At 44.0% G+C, this 23,767-nt stretch overlaps 1 long non-coding RNA gene across 2 annotated transcripts; it reads left to right on the top strand.

Moving 5' to 3' along the window:
* The first annotated feature begins 14,953 nt into the window (after window positions 1–14,953).
* On the top strand, window positions 14,954–23,059 carry LOC132208676 (uncharacterized). 2 transcript variants are annotated; one of them, XR_009444807.1, is made up of 4 exons: window positions 14,954–15,066; window positions 15,431–15,562; window positions 22,191–22,249; window positions 22,428–23,059. It is a non-coding gene; the product is annotated as an uncharacterized LOC132208676 (long non-coding RNA). The 2 variants fall into 2 exon arrangements; XR_009444808.1 differs by having other exon boundaries at window positions 22,125–22,249.
* The last annotated feature ends 708 nt before the right edge of the window (window positions 23,060–23,767 follow it).

Here is a 23,767-nt window from a genome sequence, read left to right as displayed (position 1 = left end):
AAACACGCCGGGGTCAGAAACATCTGAACCAAAAACTGATGCCAGCCCATTATAAATGCCAGATTTGGCTGCTTGCATTCCAAACAGCAGAACTAACACATTACAGACAGGGCAAAGTGATTGCAACAGCAACAGACCAGAAGTCCTGCCACAACCAGTCATAAACGGTGATTGACAGTTAAACAACTCCCTGGAGGAGAGGGCTCCACAAATATCCCCCCATCCGAAACAATGGAACAGCCCTCCACATCAGTACAAAAGTCAAGGGTGTAGTATCTGCACCATCCTCAGCCAGAAGTATTGAGTGCATGACTTAGCTCACCCTCTTCATGACCGCCTACAAAATCACAGATGCCAGTCTTCAACCAATTCAATTCACTCCACATGATACCAAGAAAAAGATGATAAACTAAAGACACGAAGAAGATAACTGGCCCTGTCGCCGTTCCTGCAATGGGACTGAAGGCTTGTGCTGCACAACAAGCCGTGCCCCTGGGGAAGCTGTTTCATTCCAGCCCCAACTCTGACACCTACCTGGCAATGTGGAAAATCACTCAGCTGTGCTCAGTCCCCAAAGAGGAGAATAGTTACAATCTGACCAACTGCCACACCCTCAGTCTCATCAGGGCGGTCGAATTGTTGGAAGTTGTTTTTGACAGAGCTGTCAAGTAGCACAGAAATAACCTGCTCAGTGTGGTTTCTGATAGTTCCCCATGTGGAGATGGTGTTGCTGTGGAAATATCATTAGATTACTAATCCAGACCAGGTAATGCTTTGGCAGCCAAGGTAGTTAAGACAATTAACAAAATATCAAAATTTCAAATCTGGTGTCAGTAAAAGAGGGCCTTGAAGTCAATATCGATTGTAAAAACCAATGTGCTTCAACAATGTACTTTCAGGATGCAAATCTACTGTGCTTTCCTGGTATGTCCTAAAAGTGACTCCAGACCCTTGTTGAACTCTTCAATGGTCTCTGAGGCAGGACAGGGTGCAACATGACCTGCCAATTTTTAGACTCAATGCCCAGGCCAATGAATGTTGGCATGCCATATGCCTTGTTGACTACCTTTTCGAACTGCGAGGCCACTTTCAGTGACCTGTGGACCTGGACACCCAGATCCCACTGCCTGTGAGTGCTCTTCAGGGTTCTGCCATTTACTGGATATTTTCCAGCTGGATAAGATCTTCCAAAATGCATTACCTCACATGTTTCCAGGTTGAACTCCATCTGCCATCTCTCTGCCCAAGTCACAAACCTATCAATATTCAGCTTTGCCCTTTGACGGTCCTCATCACTGTCCGCAATTCCAACAACCTTTGTGTCATCAGCAATCTTGCTAATCAGACCAGTTATATTCTCCGCCAAATCATTTACATATATTATACAGATAGCAAAGGTCCTCACACTGATTCCTGAGGAACGCCACGCTTTTGATCTCAATATGACCCAAACTATCTACACACCCTTCCCCAGACTCATCATCCACCACATCCTTCTCTATGGTAAATACTGGCACAAAGTGCTCATTTAATACCTCGCCATATTTCGCTGGTTCCACATATAAATTCCCTTCCCTGTCCTTCAGTGGGCCATCCCTCTGCCTGGCTACCCTCTTGGTCTTTGTATGGAAATGTGGGATTTTCCTTAATCTTGTTGGCCAATGACTTTTCATGATCCCTTTAAAGCCGCCCTGACTCCTCGCTTAAATTTCTTTCATGTTTCCTTACATTCCACCCTCGCACCGTATATTCCCAGCCTCCTCGCCTTAATAAATGCTTCATTTATCTTTCTAATTAGGCTCACAATATCTCCCATTATCCAAGGTTCCCTAAATTTGCTGTACTTTCCCTCATCGTTACAGTAACGCACTTGTCCTGAGTTCCCAGCAATTTACACTTGAAAGCCTCAAACATCTGTCCCAATCTACATTCTTCAGTTCCTGCCTAATATTGTTATAATTAGCCTTTCCCCAATTTAACACCTTCACTCGATAACTACAACTATCATTATCCATCAGGACCCTTAAGCTTACTGAATTGTGATCACAGTCTTTGAGCTATTCCCTTATTGAGACATCGACGACCTGCGCAGGCTCATTCCCCAATACTAGGTCCAGTACGGCCCCCTTCCAAGATGGACTGTCTACATCGTGTTTCAAAAAGCCCTCCTGGATGCTCTTTACAAACTCTGCCCCATCCAAGCCCCAAGCACTAAGTGAGTCCCAGTCAATGTGTGGGAAGTTAAAATCACCCACAACAACAACCTTGTTACTTTTACATCTTGCCAAAGTCTGGCAACAAACCTGTTCTTCTATCTCCTGCTGCCTGTATGGAGGTCTATAGTAAACCCCAAACATTGTGATTGCACCCTTCCTGATCCTGAGTCCTACCCATATTGCCTCGCTGTATGAGCCATCCGAGGTGTCCTCCCGTGGTACAGCTGTGATATTCACCTCAGCAAGTAGTGCAACTCCCCCACCCATTATGTACCTGCCTCAATCCTGCCTGAAACACCTGTATCCTGGAACGTTAAGCAATCGATCCTGTCCCTCCCTTAAGCAAGTCTCTGTAATGGCAACAAAATCACAGCTCTCAGTACTAATCCCAGCTCTACGTTCCTCTGCCCGACCTGTCACACTTCTTGCATTGAAACAGGTGAACTTCAGTCTACAAGAGCCACTTTGATCAGCAAGTACACCAGGTCTGTTCTTTCTCTGAGTCTTAATGGCGCTATTCTCTAGTTCCCTTTCAGTCCACTCACTTTGCATTGATTCCCACACCCTGCCAAGCTAATTTAAATCCTCCCGAGAGACACCAGCAAACCTCCCAGCCAGGATACACACCTAACATTTTCAAATCCCGAAACATCAACTTTCCTGAACCTCTGATACGGCCTGGCCTGTTGTGATCATCCAACTCTACAACTTGTTATCTCAGATTGCAGCATCGGTAGTTCCTACTATCTCTGAGGAAGTTCTGGAATGAAACCAGTTCACTTGATGACCATTGTCAGTACTGGCCTCTCCCTGGTGCATACATGGCGCGCTCTCTCAGTGTTGAAAATGCCTTGCTCTCCTTAGTTTATTTTCCTGGCTGATAAATCATTATATCTCTGCGTGGTCACAATGAACTGAAATTGTAATGTGCCCACATTGAATAGAAGCAGTTGACACTGTAATTGCACAATTTTCTGCACCACAGTCACAGTAACAGCAACACCACTATTGCTGCTGGAGTTGACTGGGGATGTTGGGGATGAGATGACCTTGTGGAATTATATCTAGACTATTAATCCAAGGACCCAGGTAATGACCCACACCCCAATTCAAATACTGCCACGGCAGATTGTGGAATTTGAATTCATTGAAATACCTGGAATGATGAAACTGTTAAGCCATTATTGATCATTGGGGAAAAAAAAGAACACCTGGCCCTCTAATGGCCTTCAGGGAAGAAAATCTGCCAGCCTTACCTGGCCTGGCCTACATGTGACTCCAGACCAACAGCAATGTGGTTGACTCTCAACTGCCATTTGGAATGACCAAACCAGCCACTCAGTTATAATAATCACCACAAAGTCTCACAGAAATGACACAGAACAGACCTATTTACAGCAATACACAGCATGTTTACAGTAGAGATGCAAGAAAAGAGCTCACAAACACCTTCTCAAGAGCAACGAGGAAAGAGAAATAAATGCTGGCCCAGCCAGTCACACCCACAAACCATTAATGCTTAAAGAAGATGACCACATTCAGGAAAGACAGGCTGAGTTGACACAGCTTCCTTTAAGCAGGGACTTAGAAGTATATGTACATGGGCGTGATATTCAGGAATATGGGCAAAGGCAAAAAAAGTAATTAATTTCACTTTTACTTTCCACCCCACCTGATCACCAACAACCCCTTTTCTTGCTTACATTTTTCTCTCGCTGTCTCTTTCTCAATTTATTCAACTCATTCCTTCCCCCTTCAAAACAAATATTCCGGTCACCAGCATAAATCACAATATTTGCCAGCAGATTTCGGTTCTGATGTTTGTTCAGTCGACTTGAAATGTTAATTCCGCTTTTATTTCATCAGAGCCTGTCAAACTGTTCACTTTCCTCAGCACTTTATTTTATTTTTGTTTCAAATCTCTGACATATTTCTTTCTTTGGTTTTACTGTTTTATTTAAATAAATTTCACGGGATGACGATATCATTGGCAAAAGAAGCATTTGATGACCATCATTAATTACCTTTCGCTGTGACCATTCTACAAGGCAATTGGAAGCCAAACGCATGTTGTGGGTCTGAATTCACACTTAATCCAGCCCGGGTAATAACGTTAGATTTCTTTACCAGAGGAGATCAGTGAAACTAGATAGATTTTCTGACAAATTGCTGCTGGTTTTATGGTTGCTATTAGTGAAATTGGACTTGGTTACAATTCATATCATTAGAATGAAAGTCCTACCACCAACTGTGGTAGGATTTGAAACAGTATCTATCATGTAATAATCAGTGTCTCTGCATTACCTGCTGAGTGACTCAACTCCTCTAACATGGTGTCCCTATCGCTCGTTACTTTTAAAACAGGAACAAGGGTGTGATCAAATTATTTACAACTTGGAAGACTGGTCAGAAGACAGCTGGAACCATAAAGTCTTAATTTTACCAAGGCATAGATAATGGTTATTCCAGCCACAGCACAGAGGCAGAGTGGGAGAGTGCAGATATTATGGGGCTGGTGTTGGACAAATTTGTTGATGGAGACAATAGTAAGACAGAAATCAAAAAAGGCCCTCAATGTTGTGAACAAGCCTTGTTCTCAGAGGCTTGCGACGGATGAGTCTGAAATTCATGGACAATGAAGCGAGGTTTTAATTGAAGCTGAAGATAATTGTTTCCATCTTTTCCAAATACAGGTAACAGAAACGGCAACAAAGTTGTATATGCATTGCGGCAGTAGTGACTGGACAGAGATAGAGAGACTTACCAGGAACACCAACAGCGAGAATGGGATAGTAACCAGCCTGAATAATCATCAGTACACCTCGTGTTCGAAGTGGTAACGTTGAGCAAGATGCAGTAAGATAATAAAGACCTGAGGATAAACCCCTGCCCATTGTTGTAACATTCCAGTCTATTGTTCTGAGATTCTGATCCATTGTTGTAACATTCCAGTCTATTGTCCTCAGATTCTGATCCATTGTTGCAACATTCCAGTCTATTGTTCTCAGATTCTGATCCATTGTTGTAACATTCCAGTCTATTGTGCTCAGTTTCGGATCTCACCGGCCCCTCCCTCTGCAGCTGCCAATCCCTCTTAGTGCTGTCGCTGATGCTCTCGCTTATACGATGGGATAAGACATTGAACAGGGCGCCTTCGTTATAGGAGAGGGAACGCTTCTTGTAACACAGTTAGAATCCATAGAGACTGACATCAATCACAGGCACTGAACAAATAGTTCCAGTTAACCACTTTCAATACACCTTCAGTGAACCTTCGGTTCACAATTGAAACTGGGCTGGATTAGATGTTAACATTGTTGGCTATTTGTCGTATATTCCATCACCAATTGCGGTAAAGATGTAGTGGTGAGGGAAAATGATGGATGTTTTCATTTTGCAGGTTATGTGGCTCTGCCTTGTTGTCCACGTGCAATGCTGTAACCACCTGCATCAATACACTACGCCCCCCAAAAAAGACAAGCAAAATGTCATTCCTGTGCTGATTGTACCCAAAAAAAAATGCTGAGCAAAATTGGGTTGGCCTTGCAGAGAAAGTGTAGATTTCTCATTGTTGTAATAAAACAACATTGTATGTTGAAGATAGAAAGTTCTTCATTGCAGTTTATGTGCTTTAAAGCAGTAACATTTACATTTCTTGATTCAATTGACCCAAACTAAAATCAAATGTGGAGCGTACAATGGTGTTGTTCATTAAAGCCCATGGGACAAAAGAGCCAGGGACAGAATGAATGTGACAATGGTTCGGAGACAGAGAGGAATGGGGGCAGAGGCTGTAGAGACTGGAGAGGAGCACAGTGATATCCCAATGTCACCGGTATTTAGCTAGCACCTATTCTGACAGATGGAATGAAATGTAATGCAGAGCAAGGAAACAGATTATATTTGGCAGATGGAATGCCAAACAACAATATGAACACACCATGATAATTTTAAATGTAATAGGAAATTATATTTTATGTAAACACTGTTTAATCATGGGTTATGCAGAATGATAAAATTGTTCATATATGCACAGGATATTCAAAAATAAAAGCATGCAAAGATTTCAAAATAACAAGGTTTAGAGCTGGATGAACACAACAGGCCAAGCAGCATCTTAGGATCAGAAAAGCTGACATTTTGGGATTTCAAAATGTTAGGTGTATCGGGATTTTACAGGATCATAATAGTAGGGATATAGTTCACCCCCAGCTGGTGCAGAGATGATGGGCTGAGTGACCTCCATCTTTGCTGTAATTATTCTGAGATTTGTATGAAAACGCTTCAGAGCCTCAGGGGGAAAACTTTCAGTGAAGGGCACGGATTGTGCTGTCATGAGTAATCCATTTCTGTTGTCTCATGAAGTGTATCTGCCTCAGAAATTTATTTTCAATCAAAATTGATTTCCTAAAATTCATGCTTTGAGGACGATATTCACAAAATGTTTTAGTAATAAAGAAACAGACACTGGTGTAAGACACCTGTAGCCAGCCCAATGGCTCTCACAGAATGAGGAATGGACGATATTGTCCAAATAGAACCAAGTTCAACATGTGGACCTACCAAGAAAAGCAAAATTCTGGAGACTAAGGAAACCTGAAATAGAGGTTAGTGGAGAAACGCAATAAATGAGGCAACATCTGGAGACAAATTTTGAGTTATCAGATCTGGTCTGTTATGAATCTGTTCTGAAAAAGTCATATTGCAGATGCTGCTAGACACGATAATTTTTATTCCAGCATTTCTTTTCTTTCTTTTGGACTGTCACAATTTGTCCGATCTGAATCAGAACAGTGAAGCTGCCATTTGAGTTGACCTTCAAGTATTTGAGAATGGTCATTAAAGGAGACATTGAAAAGTTTCTTTAATAAAGATCCCAGGTATCGATGACATGTTACACTGAGATAAATTGCCATGAAAAGTTTGAACTCAGTGGCACTGATATCGCACAATCTGTCCTCTTATTGAAAACGATGCAGACCCTTAACTCAATGTCATACCATGTTCCTGATGTCGCTGGGGATACACTCATCCAGCAAAGACTTGCCTTTCTGAGACTTTGGGCTCAACTTTGAAAACATAAAATATCTTGATATTTTTAATAGGACGCATTCAACCATGGGTTTTAGCAGGCACTAGCAAAGGCTAAGTTTATTTGTCATCACCAATAGCTCTGGAGAAAGTAACAGCGAGCTACCTTCCTGAAACACTTCCAATCCAAATGCTGCAGACGTGCACGCAGAGCTGTTTGTTCGGGATTCCAGGATTTTTTTTTCAATACATTATAGTCAAGGAATAGCAATTTAGTGCCTATCCAGGATGACAAGTGACTTGAATGACTACTTTCAGAGATTGATTTCCCATTGTCCAGTTGAGGATATTACCAGTGCAGGATTGTCTCCAATTAACATTGATCACATTTTTGTTCAGGGTCCATAATGACACAATGAGTGAAGTAACATGGGTGGCATGGGAAGTTACTCTGATCTCACTTCAAATGATGTTGGAACATGAGCTAAAACACTAAAGAGTGAAAGTACAGAACAGTGTGCTCATTGTTCTCACAATATTCCAAAGCTTTTTTTCGGTATGGACTTCCTATTCTGTCAGCAGATGTTTGTCCTATTTGTGATGAGGCTAGTTTGTGTCTGGATTGCACTGCTTCGGAGGGTGGTTGAGGCAGGTAACGTCCCAAACTTTAAAAGCATTTGGTTCAGCACCTGGTGATGTCGTCTCATTGGGCCTTTTCTCAATTGTATAGTTCTGTGTGGGAGCAGCCATGAAAGATCTGATATATTCCAAAGTACTAGCCAATGGCACTTGTTTGTCTGTTCCATCAACTGTGCTCAGAAAGTGTTTCAAAACAGCATCACTCAGACAGTATCAGCACTTACTCAGCCGAGGACAGCCCAGCTATCTCTGAAGACATACAGGATTTTTCAAATGGTCAGTGCAAGATTATTCCATCTGTTTGTCGCCATGCTCCTCAGATGCTGCTTGGCCTGCTGTGTTCATCCAGCCTCACATTTTGTTGTCTTGGAATTCTCCAGCATCTGCAGTTCCCATTATCTCCAATAAAATGGATCCAGCTTTCCCTTCATTAGAATAAAATATTTTCTCTGTTATGGCGTCATTCCTCAAAAGAAGAATAAACTCCTTCTTCCCATGCACACACCTTGAGAATGTATTTGTTTTCCTGCCGGTTTGTAATCCCCACTCCCCTCCAGTGCTGTTTCCATGATCTGGTTCCATGCTCGTGCCACTCGAATATGCATTTCCAAAGAGAATGTTTCTGTTTGAGCCAAGATTGTGAATGCTCACAAACTAACAGATCATATTCCTTCCCACCGTTCCACAGTCCTCAGTTCCTGCAGCAGTCGATGTCGTTATTCCAAAATATGTGGCACCATTCAGGTTTAGCTGATGAATGGCTAACAAGAACAGTTCTTCCGTGTTGCCGGGAAGGAATTATTTCCAACAGGAGGCAATCCAAAAGCACCACCTTGATATTCAATGAGATAATCAACTTCCAGTGACAAATATCCTGTGTGTAACGATTCGTCAGAAATTCACCAAATCATGGACTCAGAAAGTTATGAAGAATGGAATCAGAGGCTTCAGTTCACTTCATCCATACCAATTACATATACCCAATAAATCTTGTCCCATTTGCTAGCTTTTGACCCGTATCCTTATAAACCTTTCCTAATCACATACCCATCTTTCCAAATGTTGTTATTGTACCAAACTCCATTACTTCCCCTTGCAGCTCATTCCACACACTCACCTCCCACTGTGTGAAAAAGTCACCCCTGAGGTTCCTCCTAAATCTTTTCAGGTCACCATAAACTCGCACCCTCTAATTTGGACTCCCCGACCCCGCTGAAAACACCTTGTCTAGATACCCCATCTATTCTCCTCCTGACTTTATAAATCTCAGTAAGGTCACCCCTCAGCCTCCGAATCTCCAGGCAAAAGCCTGTTCAGTTTCTCCCTGCAGCTCAAACCTTCCAACCCTGGCAATATGCTTATCAATCTTTTATGAACCATTTCAAGTTTCACAACATCCTTCCAATAGCAGGGAGACGAGAATTGCATGCAATATTCCAAAAGTGGCCTAACCAGTGTACAGCCGCAAGAGGACCTCCCAACATCTACACGCAATGCACTGGCCAATAAAGGCAAGTTGTACCAAATGCAACAGGAGTGGACTCCCAACTTTCAGGGCATTTAAATGGTCATTGGATAAACATATGGATGATAATAGAATAGTGTAGTTCAGATGGACTTCAAATTGTTTCACATTTCAGCACAACATCGTGGGCCGAAGGGCCTGTACTGCACTGTAATATTCTATGTTCTATGTTAAATGCTTTCTTTACTATCCTATCTATCTCTGAATCCACTTTCAAGGAACCAAGCGCCTGCACACCAGGACTCATTGTTCAGCAATACTCCCCAGAGCCTTACCATTTAGAGTACAAGTTCTGCCCTAATTTGATTTCCAAAATGCAACACCTCAGATTTATTCAAACTAAATCTACCTACCATTCCTTGGTCCATTGTCCCATCTGATCAAGATCCCATTGTAATCTGAAGTAACCTTTTTCAGTGTCCACTACATTTCCAATTTGGTGGACTTCCAGCTGGAAGTTTTCAAGGTCAATTAATGCTGGTCTAGCTCCACTAAAATCCCAAATGAATTCAAAAGAAAGTCTGATTTTCCAGAAAAAAAAAATGATCTATGGAGCTAATTGCTGTTTTTGATGTTATGGGACATATTTGCAAAATGCAGTTCATGCATAATGTGAAAGAAAAAGACAAATCACAGCTCAGGTCACAGAGAATTAAAGATAACGCAGCATTTTTTGATGCAGCTGGAGGAGCACTCAAAATGCCATGCCTAGTGGGTGTCGACTTCAAGATAAGTGTGATTAGCGTAGTTTTGTTTTTTTTTGATTGGAATAGACATGTTGAGCTGAAGGTCCTGTTTTTATGCTGTAGGGCTCTCTGAAATTAATTTTTTGAAAACAGAAAAAACAGTCTCACAATTTCCATAGTACGTCAGCTTTTGTGCTCCTGAGATGTTGTTTGGCCTGCTGTGTTCATCCAGCTTCACACTTTGTTATCTTGGATTCTCCAGCATCTGCAGTTCCCATTATCTCTGATCACAATTTCGATATGTTGTGAACATCAAGTGGTGAGGATTACAATCTAAGACCACACAGCATCCTGGCTTGAATCTATATCATTGTCCATTCACTGACACTTCTTCAGAATCCTGAACGTCTCCATGAAACACATGTTAGTGTCCCTGGGTTTCAACATCATATTCTGAATGGAAATTAGACAGAGGCAATAAATGCTGGTCTTGCCAACATAAGTCATCTCAACAGTACAAATAAAAGTAATCTGTACTATTAAAGACAAATATTCAGCCCAATCTGTTTACTAACGCGGTTTTATTCAGATTTTAACTTTGTTCTATGTCTCTGATCTTGCTGAAAAACCATGAAGCTTTCCTGAGTATTTTCATAGTGTCGTTTAAAAATCGTATTTGGAAGTTGTACCCATCATTCTGAAAGGCAGACCCTTCGTGGCCATGTGAAAACTTAGATCATGAGTAAGTGATTAGAAAAATCAAACCAACCCGCCATGCGGTGAGCTCTTGAATGATGTGGCCTCAAATAAACGTTCCTCTCCAGCCCTTAAAACATTAGTGTGTTATTCTTATTCAAGAATCTGTCTGCCTCTCCCTGAAGAATATGCAATGATTAATCCTCCATCTCTCTCTGGAAAGACTTCCATAAACACACAATCCTTTGAAAGGGTAAAAGAAATAAGTCACCATTGTCGAACTGAGATATTGTCCAGTTTTAAAGCCCATCCACTGGTGGTAATCTCGTGCACAAATGGAAATAATGTTTCAGCATTCAACTTGAAAAGTCTGCTCGGAATACTTTGAGTTTAAACAAGACCGTGTTTCATTCGCCTAAAGTGCAATCAATCCAGGGCCAGTCTGGTCATGATTTCCTCTGAAGATAAATACTTCTCAAAAGGAATCACTTCAGTCAATCATCTGTGGATGGCTTTGGATTTAAACATGCCCACAGTGCGCTCAATGCAGTCTCACTATTACCCTTGAAAACTGGCCAAAAACTGCCCTCTTCGGCCTTGAAACTGCTCGACCATGTCCTGCAGCAAACCAGGTACTACAGCCATGTTACCTTCCTTAGTACCTGCCTACGGAAGCAGATCATGCCCATTGGACTACAGTCCACAGTCAAGCCTTCCCAATTTGGCCCCAAACGTGACAATGTCCACATCCAGATCATTAAGACACTTCAGAAGCATCTTTCCCTGCGACTCCTGAAACACACACTCGCAGCAACGCAACGGCAACTCCAGGCACTGCAATCCAGCCTACCCCAGCTCACAACCTCCTTCTCTCAGACCTGCAAAGGACCTCTCCTGTTTTTTTATTCTTCGTAGGATCCAGAAGCTGAACTCACAATTCTACTCAGCTTCAGTGGACACAAAAAACCGTAAGTACTGTAAACCTCCTGGTGCCTACCATCCAAAACGGTCTTCCTTCACCTCCCAAATCCCCATCCCTAGCCAGGAATTCCCCCACAATGTGCCCGCCAGCATTGGCCATGTGGCCACTGTTGGAGCAACCAGAGATGACGTCACATCCTCCGCCGCAGGATACACCGTTTCCGGGACAGCGAATGCCACCGCCTCCATTTCCAAGTCCAACACCATGGACACTGAGGACACACCTACCGTCACCACTGCTGCCTCCTCCTACCCCACTCCTCCCACCACCAATGCAAACGGCACTCCGCCCACCACCGATCCAATTCCGCCCATGCCAAAGCAACTCTGCCCACCGCCGACGCAACTCCTCCCACAACCATCTCCGATGTCACTCCGCCCACAGCCTCCACAGCCAGCAGCTCCAGAGGAGACAAAAACAATGAGCCCTGTCAAGTCTTCACCATCCCCACAGACCTCCCCCTTACTGAAGACATTCGGTCAGTCCTCAGTAAGGGGCTCACATTTGTCCCCCTTCACCCACACATCAATCAATACCGGTCACACTTGGACGGTGAGTAGTTTTTCCACTGCTTCTCCCTCCATGCTTACTTCTCTAACCGTGAGCCTAACCCTCCCTCTACTGACCCCTTCATTCACCTCCAATGCACCCCCTCCTCCTGGGCACCATCCCAAGGTCCTCTACGCTCCCTTGACCTCTTCATCGCCAACTGTCATCGTGACATCAAGCGCCTCAACATCTCCACCCCTCGCACTCACTCCAAACTCTTCCCTACAGAACGTACAGCCCTCTGCTCCAATCCCAACCTCACCATAATACCCATGGACATGGGAGGCGCAGTTGTAGTATGGCGGACTGACCTCTACATCGCTGAGGTAACACACCAACTCGCCAACACCACCTCCTACTGCCCCCTTAATCATGACCCCACGCCCGACCACCAAACCATCATCTCCCAAACCACCCACAACCTCATCACCTCAGGTGGCCTCCCACCCACAGCCTCCAACCTCATCATTTCCCAACCCTGCAACGGCCGCTTCTATCTCCTTCCCAAAATCCACAAACCTGTCTGCCCTGGTTGACCCGTTATCTCTGCCTGCTCCTGCCCCACCGAACATATCTCCACCTAACTGGAATTCATTTTTTTCACCCTTAGCCCAGAAACTCCCTACCTACGTCTGTGACACCACTCACGCTCTCCATCTCCTACAAAACTTACAATTCCCCAGTCCCCAACACCTCATCTTTACCATGGACGTCCAGTCCCTATACACCCACATTCCCCATACAGATAGCCTAAAGGCCATCTGCTTCTTTCTATCCCGCAGGCCCAACCAGTGCCCCTCCACTGACACCCTCATCCACCCTGCCAAACCCGTCCTCACCCTCAACAATTTCTCTTTCAATTCCTCCCACTTCCTTCAAAAGGGGTGGCCATGGGTACCCGCATGGACCCAAGCTGTGCCTGCCTCTTTATAGGTTATGTGGAACAATCCATCTTCCATACTTACACAGGCCCTAAACTCCACCTCTTCCTCCATTACAGTGATGACTACATCGACACCGCCTCATGCATCCACGAGGAGCTCAAACAGTTCATCCACTTCACTGACACATTCCACCCCACCTTTAAGTTCACCTGGACCATCTCTAATGCCTCTCCCTCCTTCCTGGACCTCTCTGTCTCCTTCTCCGGCAACCACCCAGAAACCAATATCCATTTCAAGCCCACTGACTACCACAGCTACCTGGAATACACCTCCACCCACACACCTCCCTGCAAAACTGCCATCCCCTGTTCCGAATTCCGCCCCAACTGCTCCCAAGATGACGGGTTCCACCCCTGTACATCTCAGATGTCCTCGTTTTTCAAGGAACGCAACCTCCCCCCACTCAGTGGTTGAGAACTCCCTCGACTGCGTTTCCCACATTTTGCACAACTCATCCCTCACACCTGTTCTCACCCTTGTCTGCTTTACGGATGGACTACTCTCTCCGTGACTCTCTTGTCCGCTCCACACTCTCCTCCAGCCTCACCACACCCGGCACCTTTCCCTGCAACCGAAGAAAGTGCTCCACCTGCCCCTACCCCTCCCCCTCACCTCGATCCCAGGCCACACATCTGCGACTGTGCATCCACTGTTCCCATTGCGGCTCCGCTACATCGGAGAAAACAAGCAGAGGCTTGGGGACAACTTTGCAGATCACCCATGCTCGGTTCGCACAAAACAACTCCCCCTCCCATTCTGCAAATGACATGTCCATCCTGGGCCTCCTGCAGTGCCACAACGATGCCACCTGAAGGTTGCAGGAACAGCAACTCATATTCCGCTTGGGAACCCTGCAGCCCAATGGTATCAATGTGGATTTCACAAGCTCCAAAATCTCCCCTCCCCCACTGCATCCCAAAACCCCCAGCCCAGCTCGTCCCCGCCTCCCTAACCTGTTTTTCCTCCTACTTGTCCCCTCCTCCCACCTAAAGCCACATCCCCATCTCATACCTAAAAACCTCATCCCGACCCCTTGGCCAGTCCACCCTTCCCGACTGACCCATCCCCTACCTACCTCCCCACCCACACTCACCTTTCCTGGCTCCATCCCTGCCTCTTTGACCTGCCTGCCTCCTCTCCACCTATCTTCTCCTACACAGCAGCAGCTACGCACTGATGATGTCTTCTCGACTGGAGACGAAACGTTTGCAATTCATTTGCCAAACTCGGCGAACAAACCAACAGCCAACTACCTTCTCCTCTATCCATCTCCAGTCCGCCTCCCCCTCTCTCCCTATTTATTCCAGAACCCTCTCCCCATCCCCCTTTTCTGATGAAGGGTCTAGGCCCGAAACACCAGCTTTTGTGCCCCTGAGATGCTGTTTGTCCTGCTGTGTCCATCCAGCTCCACAGCTTGTTATCTCACACTCTCCAGCTTCCGCAGTTCCCAATGTCACCCCCTGATTGGTGGAAGAATAACCCGACCCACCCGCCGCACCAATGACATGAACAAAAACAAAGCCCCGAGGGTCCGGCAGCTTCTGTGACGGAGTAAACAGAGTGACGTTTCGAGTCCGGTGATCCTTACTTCGAACTTGGCCCTGCCCTTGTCCTCTGATTGGTTGGAGGTGAAGCATTTCCGCTGCCTTTTCTGTCCCGCCTCTTGCTTGCCATTGGTCGTTCGATGTCAATCCGGCGTATTCAGCTATGGAGCATGCGCACAGCTCGTTGTGATTGTGAGCATGCGTACTGGGAGGGATATCCGGAATGAAGGGGTTCTCCCTCAGAGCCACAAGCGGTGAGCACAGGTTAAAGGGGAGGGCAGCTTCGGAACTGTATTCCAGCAAGAGGGCTGCATGATTGCTCAGTTTAGGTCTCAAGTCTCAAACAGGGGTCTTCCGGTGCTGCGTTTAGTTTGCAGAGAGCCTCAGGCTTCTTCCCTGAAACAGGCCTAGACTGTCCTGTGAGAGGGAAAGTCCTGTCAGCTTTTACCCTGTCAAGCCACTTCAGAATGTGATTACAGCAATGAGAGGTGTTCTCAGTAAAGCAGATTTCCAAGGCGCAGTGTCCCACTTACCTCCAGCCCCTATCCCACCCCTTGCTTCCCCAAGTATCAGCAAACTTCCAAAGCTATTTCTGACATACTATGTTACTTTTCTCAGAACGTTCAACAACTTGAAAACTGGATTGAAAATGAGAGACAGAGCAGCCACTGCAGAAGCTTCCAAAATCACTCTGCACCTTCTTGAACTGCTGCAATCGGTGTCGTGAAGTAGGTCCCATGTTGCAATTTGGTAAGGAGTGAAAGGATTTTCATCCAGTGGTGACAAGGTCGTCCTGTTTTTTTGTGTCAGTTGTCGTCATATTGTTCATAAATTCCACCCTCAACAGAATAGAAACATAGAAAATAGGAACAGGTGCAGGCCATTGTAGATTTCACTCCTTCTCCACTAGCCACTGTGATCATGGCTGATCATTCTACTCAGCCTCTTCCCACTTTAGAGCCAGACCCTTTGATCCCTTCAGCCCCGACAACCATACATATCATCATCTACTTGGAAACATCCAGTGTTCGGTCTTAATTGCTTTCTGTGGCAGCAAATTTCATAATGTCACCAGTCTCTTTTATTTTTTTTAATTTCCTCATTTCAATCATTAACAGCTTAGCCCATGCCCTGAAGCTCCGACTCCCTGGTCATTGACAACACCCTTCAGATATTTACCTAGAATTTTATTGGTTTCTGTGAAATCTTTCCTCGTTCTTCTAAACTCCAGTGAATTTCATCGTAACCAATCCATCCTATTCTTGTATGGAAGTCTTGCCATCCCAGGAATCAGTCTGATCAACTGTTGTGGACAGCCTCCATAGCCAGAAGTTCCTTCCTCAGATAAAAATTCCAAATTTACACATACCATCCCAGGTGTGGTCTCACTAAGATCCTGTACAATTTCAGTAAAACATCCCTGCTCCTGTACTCAAATGCTCTAATTCTGCAGGTCAAAATACCATTTGCCCTCTTCACCCCCTGCTACACCTGCATGCTTACTGTCAGTGACTGGTGTTTTCCTGGTTTTGTAATCCAACTGGATAATCTCAAACTGAGACACATTTCTCATTAAAATAATTAATTGATTGTATGAATACCTGGGATCCACCATGGACCACAGTACCACACTGGTCACTGGTGGGCATACAAGAAATGACTGTTTATTCTGACTGTTTCTGTGTGCCAAACACTTCTGCATCCCTGTGAATACCCAATCGCTCATGCTTTAAATTTACGTGCTTATCTCGTCTGTGGGACCTTTGAATGCCTTCTCAAACCCAACATAAGCCACATCCACTGCCTTTTCAACTCTAAATGTTGCATTCTTGAAACATTCCAGCAGTTTTGTCCAACATGATTTCCCTTTCGTAATTCCATACTGACTCTAATTCTGTCACTATTTTCCAGTGTTAGGCTAAGGTTTATAGTTCTCGGCTTCTCCCACATCCCTTCTAAAACAAAGGGATAATATCAGCCACTCTCCAGTCATCTCACACCCACCCATATTTATAGATGATATGAATATTTCTGCAATTTCCTCCCTTACATCCCACAATGTCGTGGAACACACTAGATCAGGTGCTGGAGATTTATCCACCTTGATATTTTCTGAGACATTTAGCACTTCATCTCCTCTAATGTGAACTACTTTCAAAATATCAAAAAAAATTGAGTTCTCTATTCTCCTTCGTTACAACCTGTCCATGCCGACCAGGCTTCCCAAACTGAACGAGTCCCACTTGCTTGAGTTGGGTCCATGTCCCTCTAAACCTTTCCTATTCATGTACCTGTACAAATGTCTTTTAAATATTGGAACTGTACCTGCATCTTTCACTTCCTTTGGCAGTTCATTCCACATAGAAATGACCCCCTGTTTGAAACAGCTCCCCCTTCCTGCGCTTTCAATCTTTCTCCTCTCCTGTTAAAAAATACCCTCCAGCTTTGGACTCCCCTATACAAGGGAGAAGACCCTTGCTGTTCACATTATACCCCACACGATTTTATAAACCTCTCTAAAGTCATCCCTCAACCTCCTATTTTCCAGTGAAGTCCCAGTCTCTCCTCATAACTCATACCCTCCAGTCCTGGAAACCTATAGACTGTAAGTGTAGCATGAAGCCACCCAGAGTAGAAAGTTAATCCAGCCACGAGAAGCATCACCTAACCTCCACCTCTTTGGCCCTTCGTCAAATAGTCTGGCAATAAGGACTGTTCAGATTCAGGCATGAACAGGGAACGTTTCAGCTTGCTTCGTCCAGCCCCCCTAGTCTTGAAATTCCCCTCCCAAATGAAAAGGGATCTTCCATTCACCTTATCTGTACTCTTCATGATTTTATAAACATATAAAGTCACCCCTCCATTCCTAGACTGCAGTGGAAAAATGCCTCAACCGATCAAGCCTCTCCTTATGATTCTCAACCTCCACTCCTGGCAACTTCCTGCTAAATCTTTGCTGAATCCTCCCCAGGTTGATGATATCCTTCGAAGAACAGGAGATCTGAAGTGGACACATTACTCCAGAAGAGCTCTCACTGATGTTCTGCACAATTTCAACATAACATTCCACCTACTACACTCTAAAGGTCTGATCAGTTTTCGTCACTCTCCAGTCATCTGGCACCTCACCCATAATTATCGATGATGCAAATATTTCAGCAAAGGGGCCCCATGTTTTCTCTTTAACTTCCCACAACATGATTTGATGCACTAGAGCAGGACCTGGAGGTTTAAAGTCAGAGTGTAATACAGCATGGAAACAGGCCCTTCGGCCCAAACTGGTCGGGGCTGACAATGGTGCCCATTCAGCAATTTCTAACTGCCTGCATTTGGTCCATATTCCCCTCCAAACACTTTCCATCCACGTACCTGCCCAAATGTGTTTTAAACATTGCTATTGTACCTGTCTCAGCCACTTTCTCTGGCAACCCATTCCAAATATGCACCACTCTGTATGAAGAATTTGCTCCTCACATCCTCCTTAAATCTGCCCCCTCTCATCTTAAATCTGTACACTCGACTTTACCATTCCCCATCCCTGGGAAAAAGACTACGTGCATTCATCCTATCTAAGCCCCTCGTGATTTTATTCACATCAGTAAGGTCAGCCCTCATTCTCCTCCATTCCAAGGAATAAAGTCCAATCCTGGCCAACCTCTCCTTAGAACTTGCATACTATTCCTAGCAACATCCTTGTAACTCCTTATTGCACATTTTCCAGTTTAACTATGCCTTTCCTGTAACAGGGTGACCAAAACTGTACACCACACTGGAAGTGTGGCCTCACCAATGACCTGTACATCTTTAACATAACATCCCAACTCTTACATGCATTGCCTCGACCGAAGAAGGCCAGCATGCTAACTGCTTTCTTCACCAACCTGTCTATCTGTGATGCTGCTTTCAACCAACTATGTACTTGTGCTTCTCGGTTTCTCCATTCCACAATATTCCTCAGAACCTTACCATTCACTGTGTATCTCCCACCTTGGCTGAACTTTCCAAAGGCCAACACCTCACGCTTAGCTGTGTTGAATTTGATTTGGCAAACCTCAGCCCACTTCCCCATCTGATCACAATCCCCTGTAGTTTTTTGATACCTGAGCGATACCTCTTAAGTTTGCAGATGATACAAAATTACTAATCATGCCATATACTCTCACATCCAGATCATTTATGTTAGGGACAAATAACAAAGATCCCAGTATCGATCCCCGTGGCACACCATTAGCCACAGGCCTCCAGTCCGAGAACCAACCTTCAGCCATCACGCTATGCTTCCCACTATCGACCCAATTTCGAATGCCATGAGCTAGCTCTCCCTGGATCCCACACAACTGAACCTTCCTGACTAGGGTCCCGTATGGGACCTTCTTAAAGGGCTTACTAAAGTCCATATAGACTGCATTCGCTGCCCTAACCTCATCAATCCTCTTGCTTACCTCCTCAAAAAACTTGAATCGATTGTCAGACATGATTCCTGTGCACAAATCCATGCTGACTATCCCTCATCAGATCTTGAATATCCCAGCTTTGGTTGATCGACTCCCTGAAGATCATCTTCAATACCTTCTCTACCACTGGTTCACTGGCCTGTAGTTCCCTGCCTGGTCTTTGCTACCTTTCTTAACAAATGGGACAACATTAGCCACCCTCCAGTTTTCTGGAATTTCAGTAGTGAGAAAAGATGAAGGGAAAAATCTCTGCAAGGGTCTCTGCAATTCCTTCCCCAGCTTCCCACAGTGTCCAAAGATGGACTTCATCAGATCCAGTGGAATTATCAACCTTAATGTGCTTTAAGGCTGCAAACGCCACCTCCATGGTCCAAAACATTCCCACTTGCTTCCCTTGTTTTCATAGCATCCATGATTCTCTGCTTAGTAAACACTGAGGAGAAATATTCATTAAAAATCTCCCCCATCCCCATGAGCTGTTTCCAATCCAAAATATTTCTACCCCTGACTTGTCCCCCCTCCATTTCTTTCTCAACAGTAAAACCTGATGCAATATATTCCTTTCAAATCTCTCTCCTGTCCTGATGCTGAACACAGAGTTGAACTCTTTCATCTTCATGGAGCCCTGCTTGCTCTCTCGGTGCTCTCTTGCTTTTAATGCACTTGTAGAAAAGCTTTGAATTATTCTTAAGCTTATCAACCAAGGCAATTTCATGTTGCCTTTTTGCCGCCCTGATCTCCTGTTTAAGAATGCCCCTAACACTGTTTACACTTTGAAGAGATTCATTTGAGCCGAGTTTTTATTTATATCTACTAATTTATTTTTTTTTATTCTTGACGAAAACCTGGGTATCTTTTTTCACCCATTGTTCTCTAATCCTACCAGCCTTACCTTTCACTCTTACAAAGACACAATGACTCTGAATTGTCACATTTTTGAAAGCCGCCCCCCCACCCCCCGCCCAACCTATCAGACGTCCTGAAACCTGCAGTCTACTCATGTCAACTTTTGAAAGTTATAAAAACAGAAGCTGCTGGCAAAGCTTAGCAGGTCTGGCAGCACCTGTGAAGGACAAATCAGAGTTAATGTTGCGGGTCTGTTAATCCTTCCTCAGAAGTGTTGAAAGTTCTTTTCTTATCGCATTAAAATTTGCCTTACTCCAATTAAAGCTTTTACTTTTTCTGGAAGGCATATTCTGTTCCATAATTGTTTTAAAACTGATAGTAATTCTGTCACAAGACTCAAAGTTTCCCTGTACTGTCACTGCAGTCACTTGCTACGCCTTATTTGTTTTCCCATAGGAACAGCAATTTAATGACAAAGAAAAATTTCTTGATCGCATTTCAGAAAATACTCCCCATCTAAACCTTGAACACAATGGCAGTCCCAGTAAATGTTTGGAAACTGAAAATCACCAACTATTATAGCCTTGTTATTCTTACACATATCTGAGATCCCTCTGCATATTTGTTCCTCAGTTTCGCTCTGACTATTAGGAAGCATATGGTACAATCCCATTAGATGATTGTTCCTTTCTTATTTCTTCATTCTAATTTCAACATATGTTTTCATGGGATGATTTTTCAGAAACATCTCTTCTAGTGATAGCAGCAATGTTTTCCTTATTTAAAAAAATTCCTGCGATTGGCCCATATTCAATCCAAACCATTCAAATTCATGTCCGTATCTGAATGTTTTTCAAACATCGTAACTACCCACATCCATCACTTCCTCTGGCATTTCATTCCACACACTGAACACTCTATATAAAACAAAAAGATGCCCGTCATGCCTTTTTTTGAAAATCTTTCTCCATTCATTTTATAAATATGTCCCAGGTTTTGAAATCCCCCACCTGAGGGAAAAGACCTTTGCTATTATTTATCTGTGTCTCTCATTATTTTATTAAACCTACATAAGGTCATCCCTCAACCTCTTACCTTCCCTTGAAAGAAGTTCCTGCCAATCCAGCGTACTTTTATAACTCAACCCTTCCATTCCTGGCAATATCCTGGTAAGTTTTTCCAAACCCACTCCAGTTTAACAATATTCTTCCCACTACAGGATGACCAGAGCAGCACACAGTCCTCCAGAAGAGGACTCGCCAACATCACTTCCCAACTCCTGTACTCAAAGGCATGTTCAATGAAGACAAGTGTGCTAAGTGCCTTCCTAACCACCCTGTCTACCTGTGATGCAAATTTCAAAGAATTATGTACCTGAAACCCGAGGTTCTTTTCTGTTCTGCAACACTAACCAGAGTCCAACCATTAATTGTGTAAGTCCTGCCCTTGTGAAGCATTGCGTTGTGGTAATCCAAACATTTATCCAAATAAAATTCAATCTGCCATTCCTCAGCCCATTGCCCCAATTGATTAAGATATCTCTGAAATCCAGAAAGCTATGAGGCCATCTCCCTTGTTATGACAACAAATAATGATCAATGAAAAGATGTTCTGCTTCATTTGTACAAGGAAGGGGTCAGACCAAATCTCGAATACTGTCTGCAGGTTTTGGTCTTCTCTTCGTTTATTCAAAGTGGCTCAGAGGAGGTTTAGGAGATTGAAACCTGGAATCAGTGGGTTGTCTGAGGAAGATGGATTGGGCAGGAAAGAGGGAAAAGGATTTGTCAGGAGCTGCTGATTAAAACAGTAAACTGTTGTGAGCCAGGATATAGGGTGTATTGTATATATAAGGTGAATTTATTCAAACTTGTGCCACATACATGCGGAAGAGCTGTATAAGCCTAGCTCGGAGACACTCTTCCATTTACAGCTACTCAGAAACGGCATATTAAGGCATTTTCACGTTAGAATGGTTGCATGTAACATTGATATTAAATAAATTTATATGTCAGTTACTTACTACAAAACAGGATGCTGTTCAGTTTCTGACAAAGTTCTGAGTCCTCTAATTTCAACAGGACTGCCACTTCCATACTATCTTCACAGCTTCTCTACCCCACCATCAGCTCACAGCTGGGTGAGTAATACTTACATGACTGTTATACAGATAGTTTCAGAGCTCTAAGTAACTGTTGATGTTTCGCTGTTATGGACCTGCAGTTAAACTGTCTGAGAGATGTTAATGTGAAAACATCCCATTCGTTTATATACTTGTATAAATTAAAGTCTTTTCTCTGCATTTGATTCCTCCACAGAGACTTGAATTTATAGAAGTAAACATTTATCTACCTGCTCATAGGTATGCAGACACTACCCTGAAGCTTCCTGCCCAGCTAGGAATTCAGTGTAACGCTTTTGTAACTCCTTATCTTCTCACACATCGGTATGCAGATACTGTCTTAAGCTTCCTGACTGAATTAAAATTAGAACCAAACTGTTTGAAATAGTGTTAGGTGGAGAAATTTTGTAAAGGTGTGTAACCTCTGAAGCATGTAACTTCTGTCGCTGGCAAATGGGCCAGGGCACTGACTTTGTTCTTGCCAAACACACTGGCAACTTGAAATCACAGTCTGTCCCGGACAACAACTCGAAATCGCCTCCTGCCATTAGCAGGTGCTTCACAAGCAAGCGATACTATATCCTGGATTTTATGTTGTTGATGTAATAATTGCTTGGTATCCTGTTTTTGTCTGTTGTAGTAATTGTTTCATGTATCATGTCATTGTAAGTTGTGAAATCATTTTATGTATCATATCTTTTGTAAAGTATAAAAAGCGGGGACTGTCCGCTGCTCGGGGAAAATACTTGCAAGACTCTGAACTCTGAGTACAGTGATTCTCCACAGCTTGTACTTGCTTGGTAATAAACGGATTTGTGTTTTTCTAAACAGGTCTGTGTCTTGTTATTGCAGCAAGTCCGTGAGGGTCTCCAAAAACGAACTTGACATTTGGCGCAAGAGCAGGGTTCCATCATGTACAGCAGTTTCACGTGGAGGACTGAATAAGTGATCGTTCGAGTGTCAGTGGAGTGAGACGGACGGGTCCGCAAGGTACAATTCACCTTGGTCTGTCTCACTAACCTGCCATCCGTGCGACCCCTCGCCCCTGCAGGTCTCTGTCCTGATGGAACCCGAGACAACTCACGGTCTTGAACACTGCTAAATCCTCACGCCTGGAGGTTCGAATCCCCAGGTGAGTAAAGAAATCCGGGAGGTTCGAGTCCCCTGATGGCCGGCGTTCGAGTGCCCAGGTCAGATAACTGGTAATTTTTAAAATCCGGGAGGATAGATTTCACGCTGTGACTGGGGGTGAAATCCTGTGTCGGGCAATAGGGAAAAGGGAGGGTGTTTAGTGTATGACCGAGGTACAGTGTAGTTTCAGTGTCTGTCTGTTTCAACCACCCTGCCTTAGACCGGTTGTTAAGAGGGAAATCACCCAAGCGAAGTTCAGGAACCTGAAGTGGGTGTTGAGACGAAGGACCCTGCAGTAGTATATAGGGATAGTAAAAAGTGAAAGCGCTAATAAAAAAAAAACAGCAAAGGAAAAAAATAGGACAAACACTGGATAAATCAGGTGTTGGCACTCCTTTACATCGA

Source organism: Stegostoma tigrinum, unplaced genomic scaffold, assembly GCF_030684315.1.
Source record: "Stegostoma tigrinum isolate sSteTig4 unplaced genomic scaffold, sSteTig4.hap1 scaffold_50, whole genome shotgun sequence".
In the NCBI taxonomy this organism is placed as follows: Eukaryota; Metazoa; Chordata; class Chondrichthyes; order Orectolobiformes; family Stegostomatidae; genus Stegostoma; species Stegostoma tigrinum.
The sequence above is the reverse complement of the archived record's forward strand: the minus strand, read 5'-3'. Positions and strand labels throughout refer to the sequence as shown.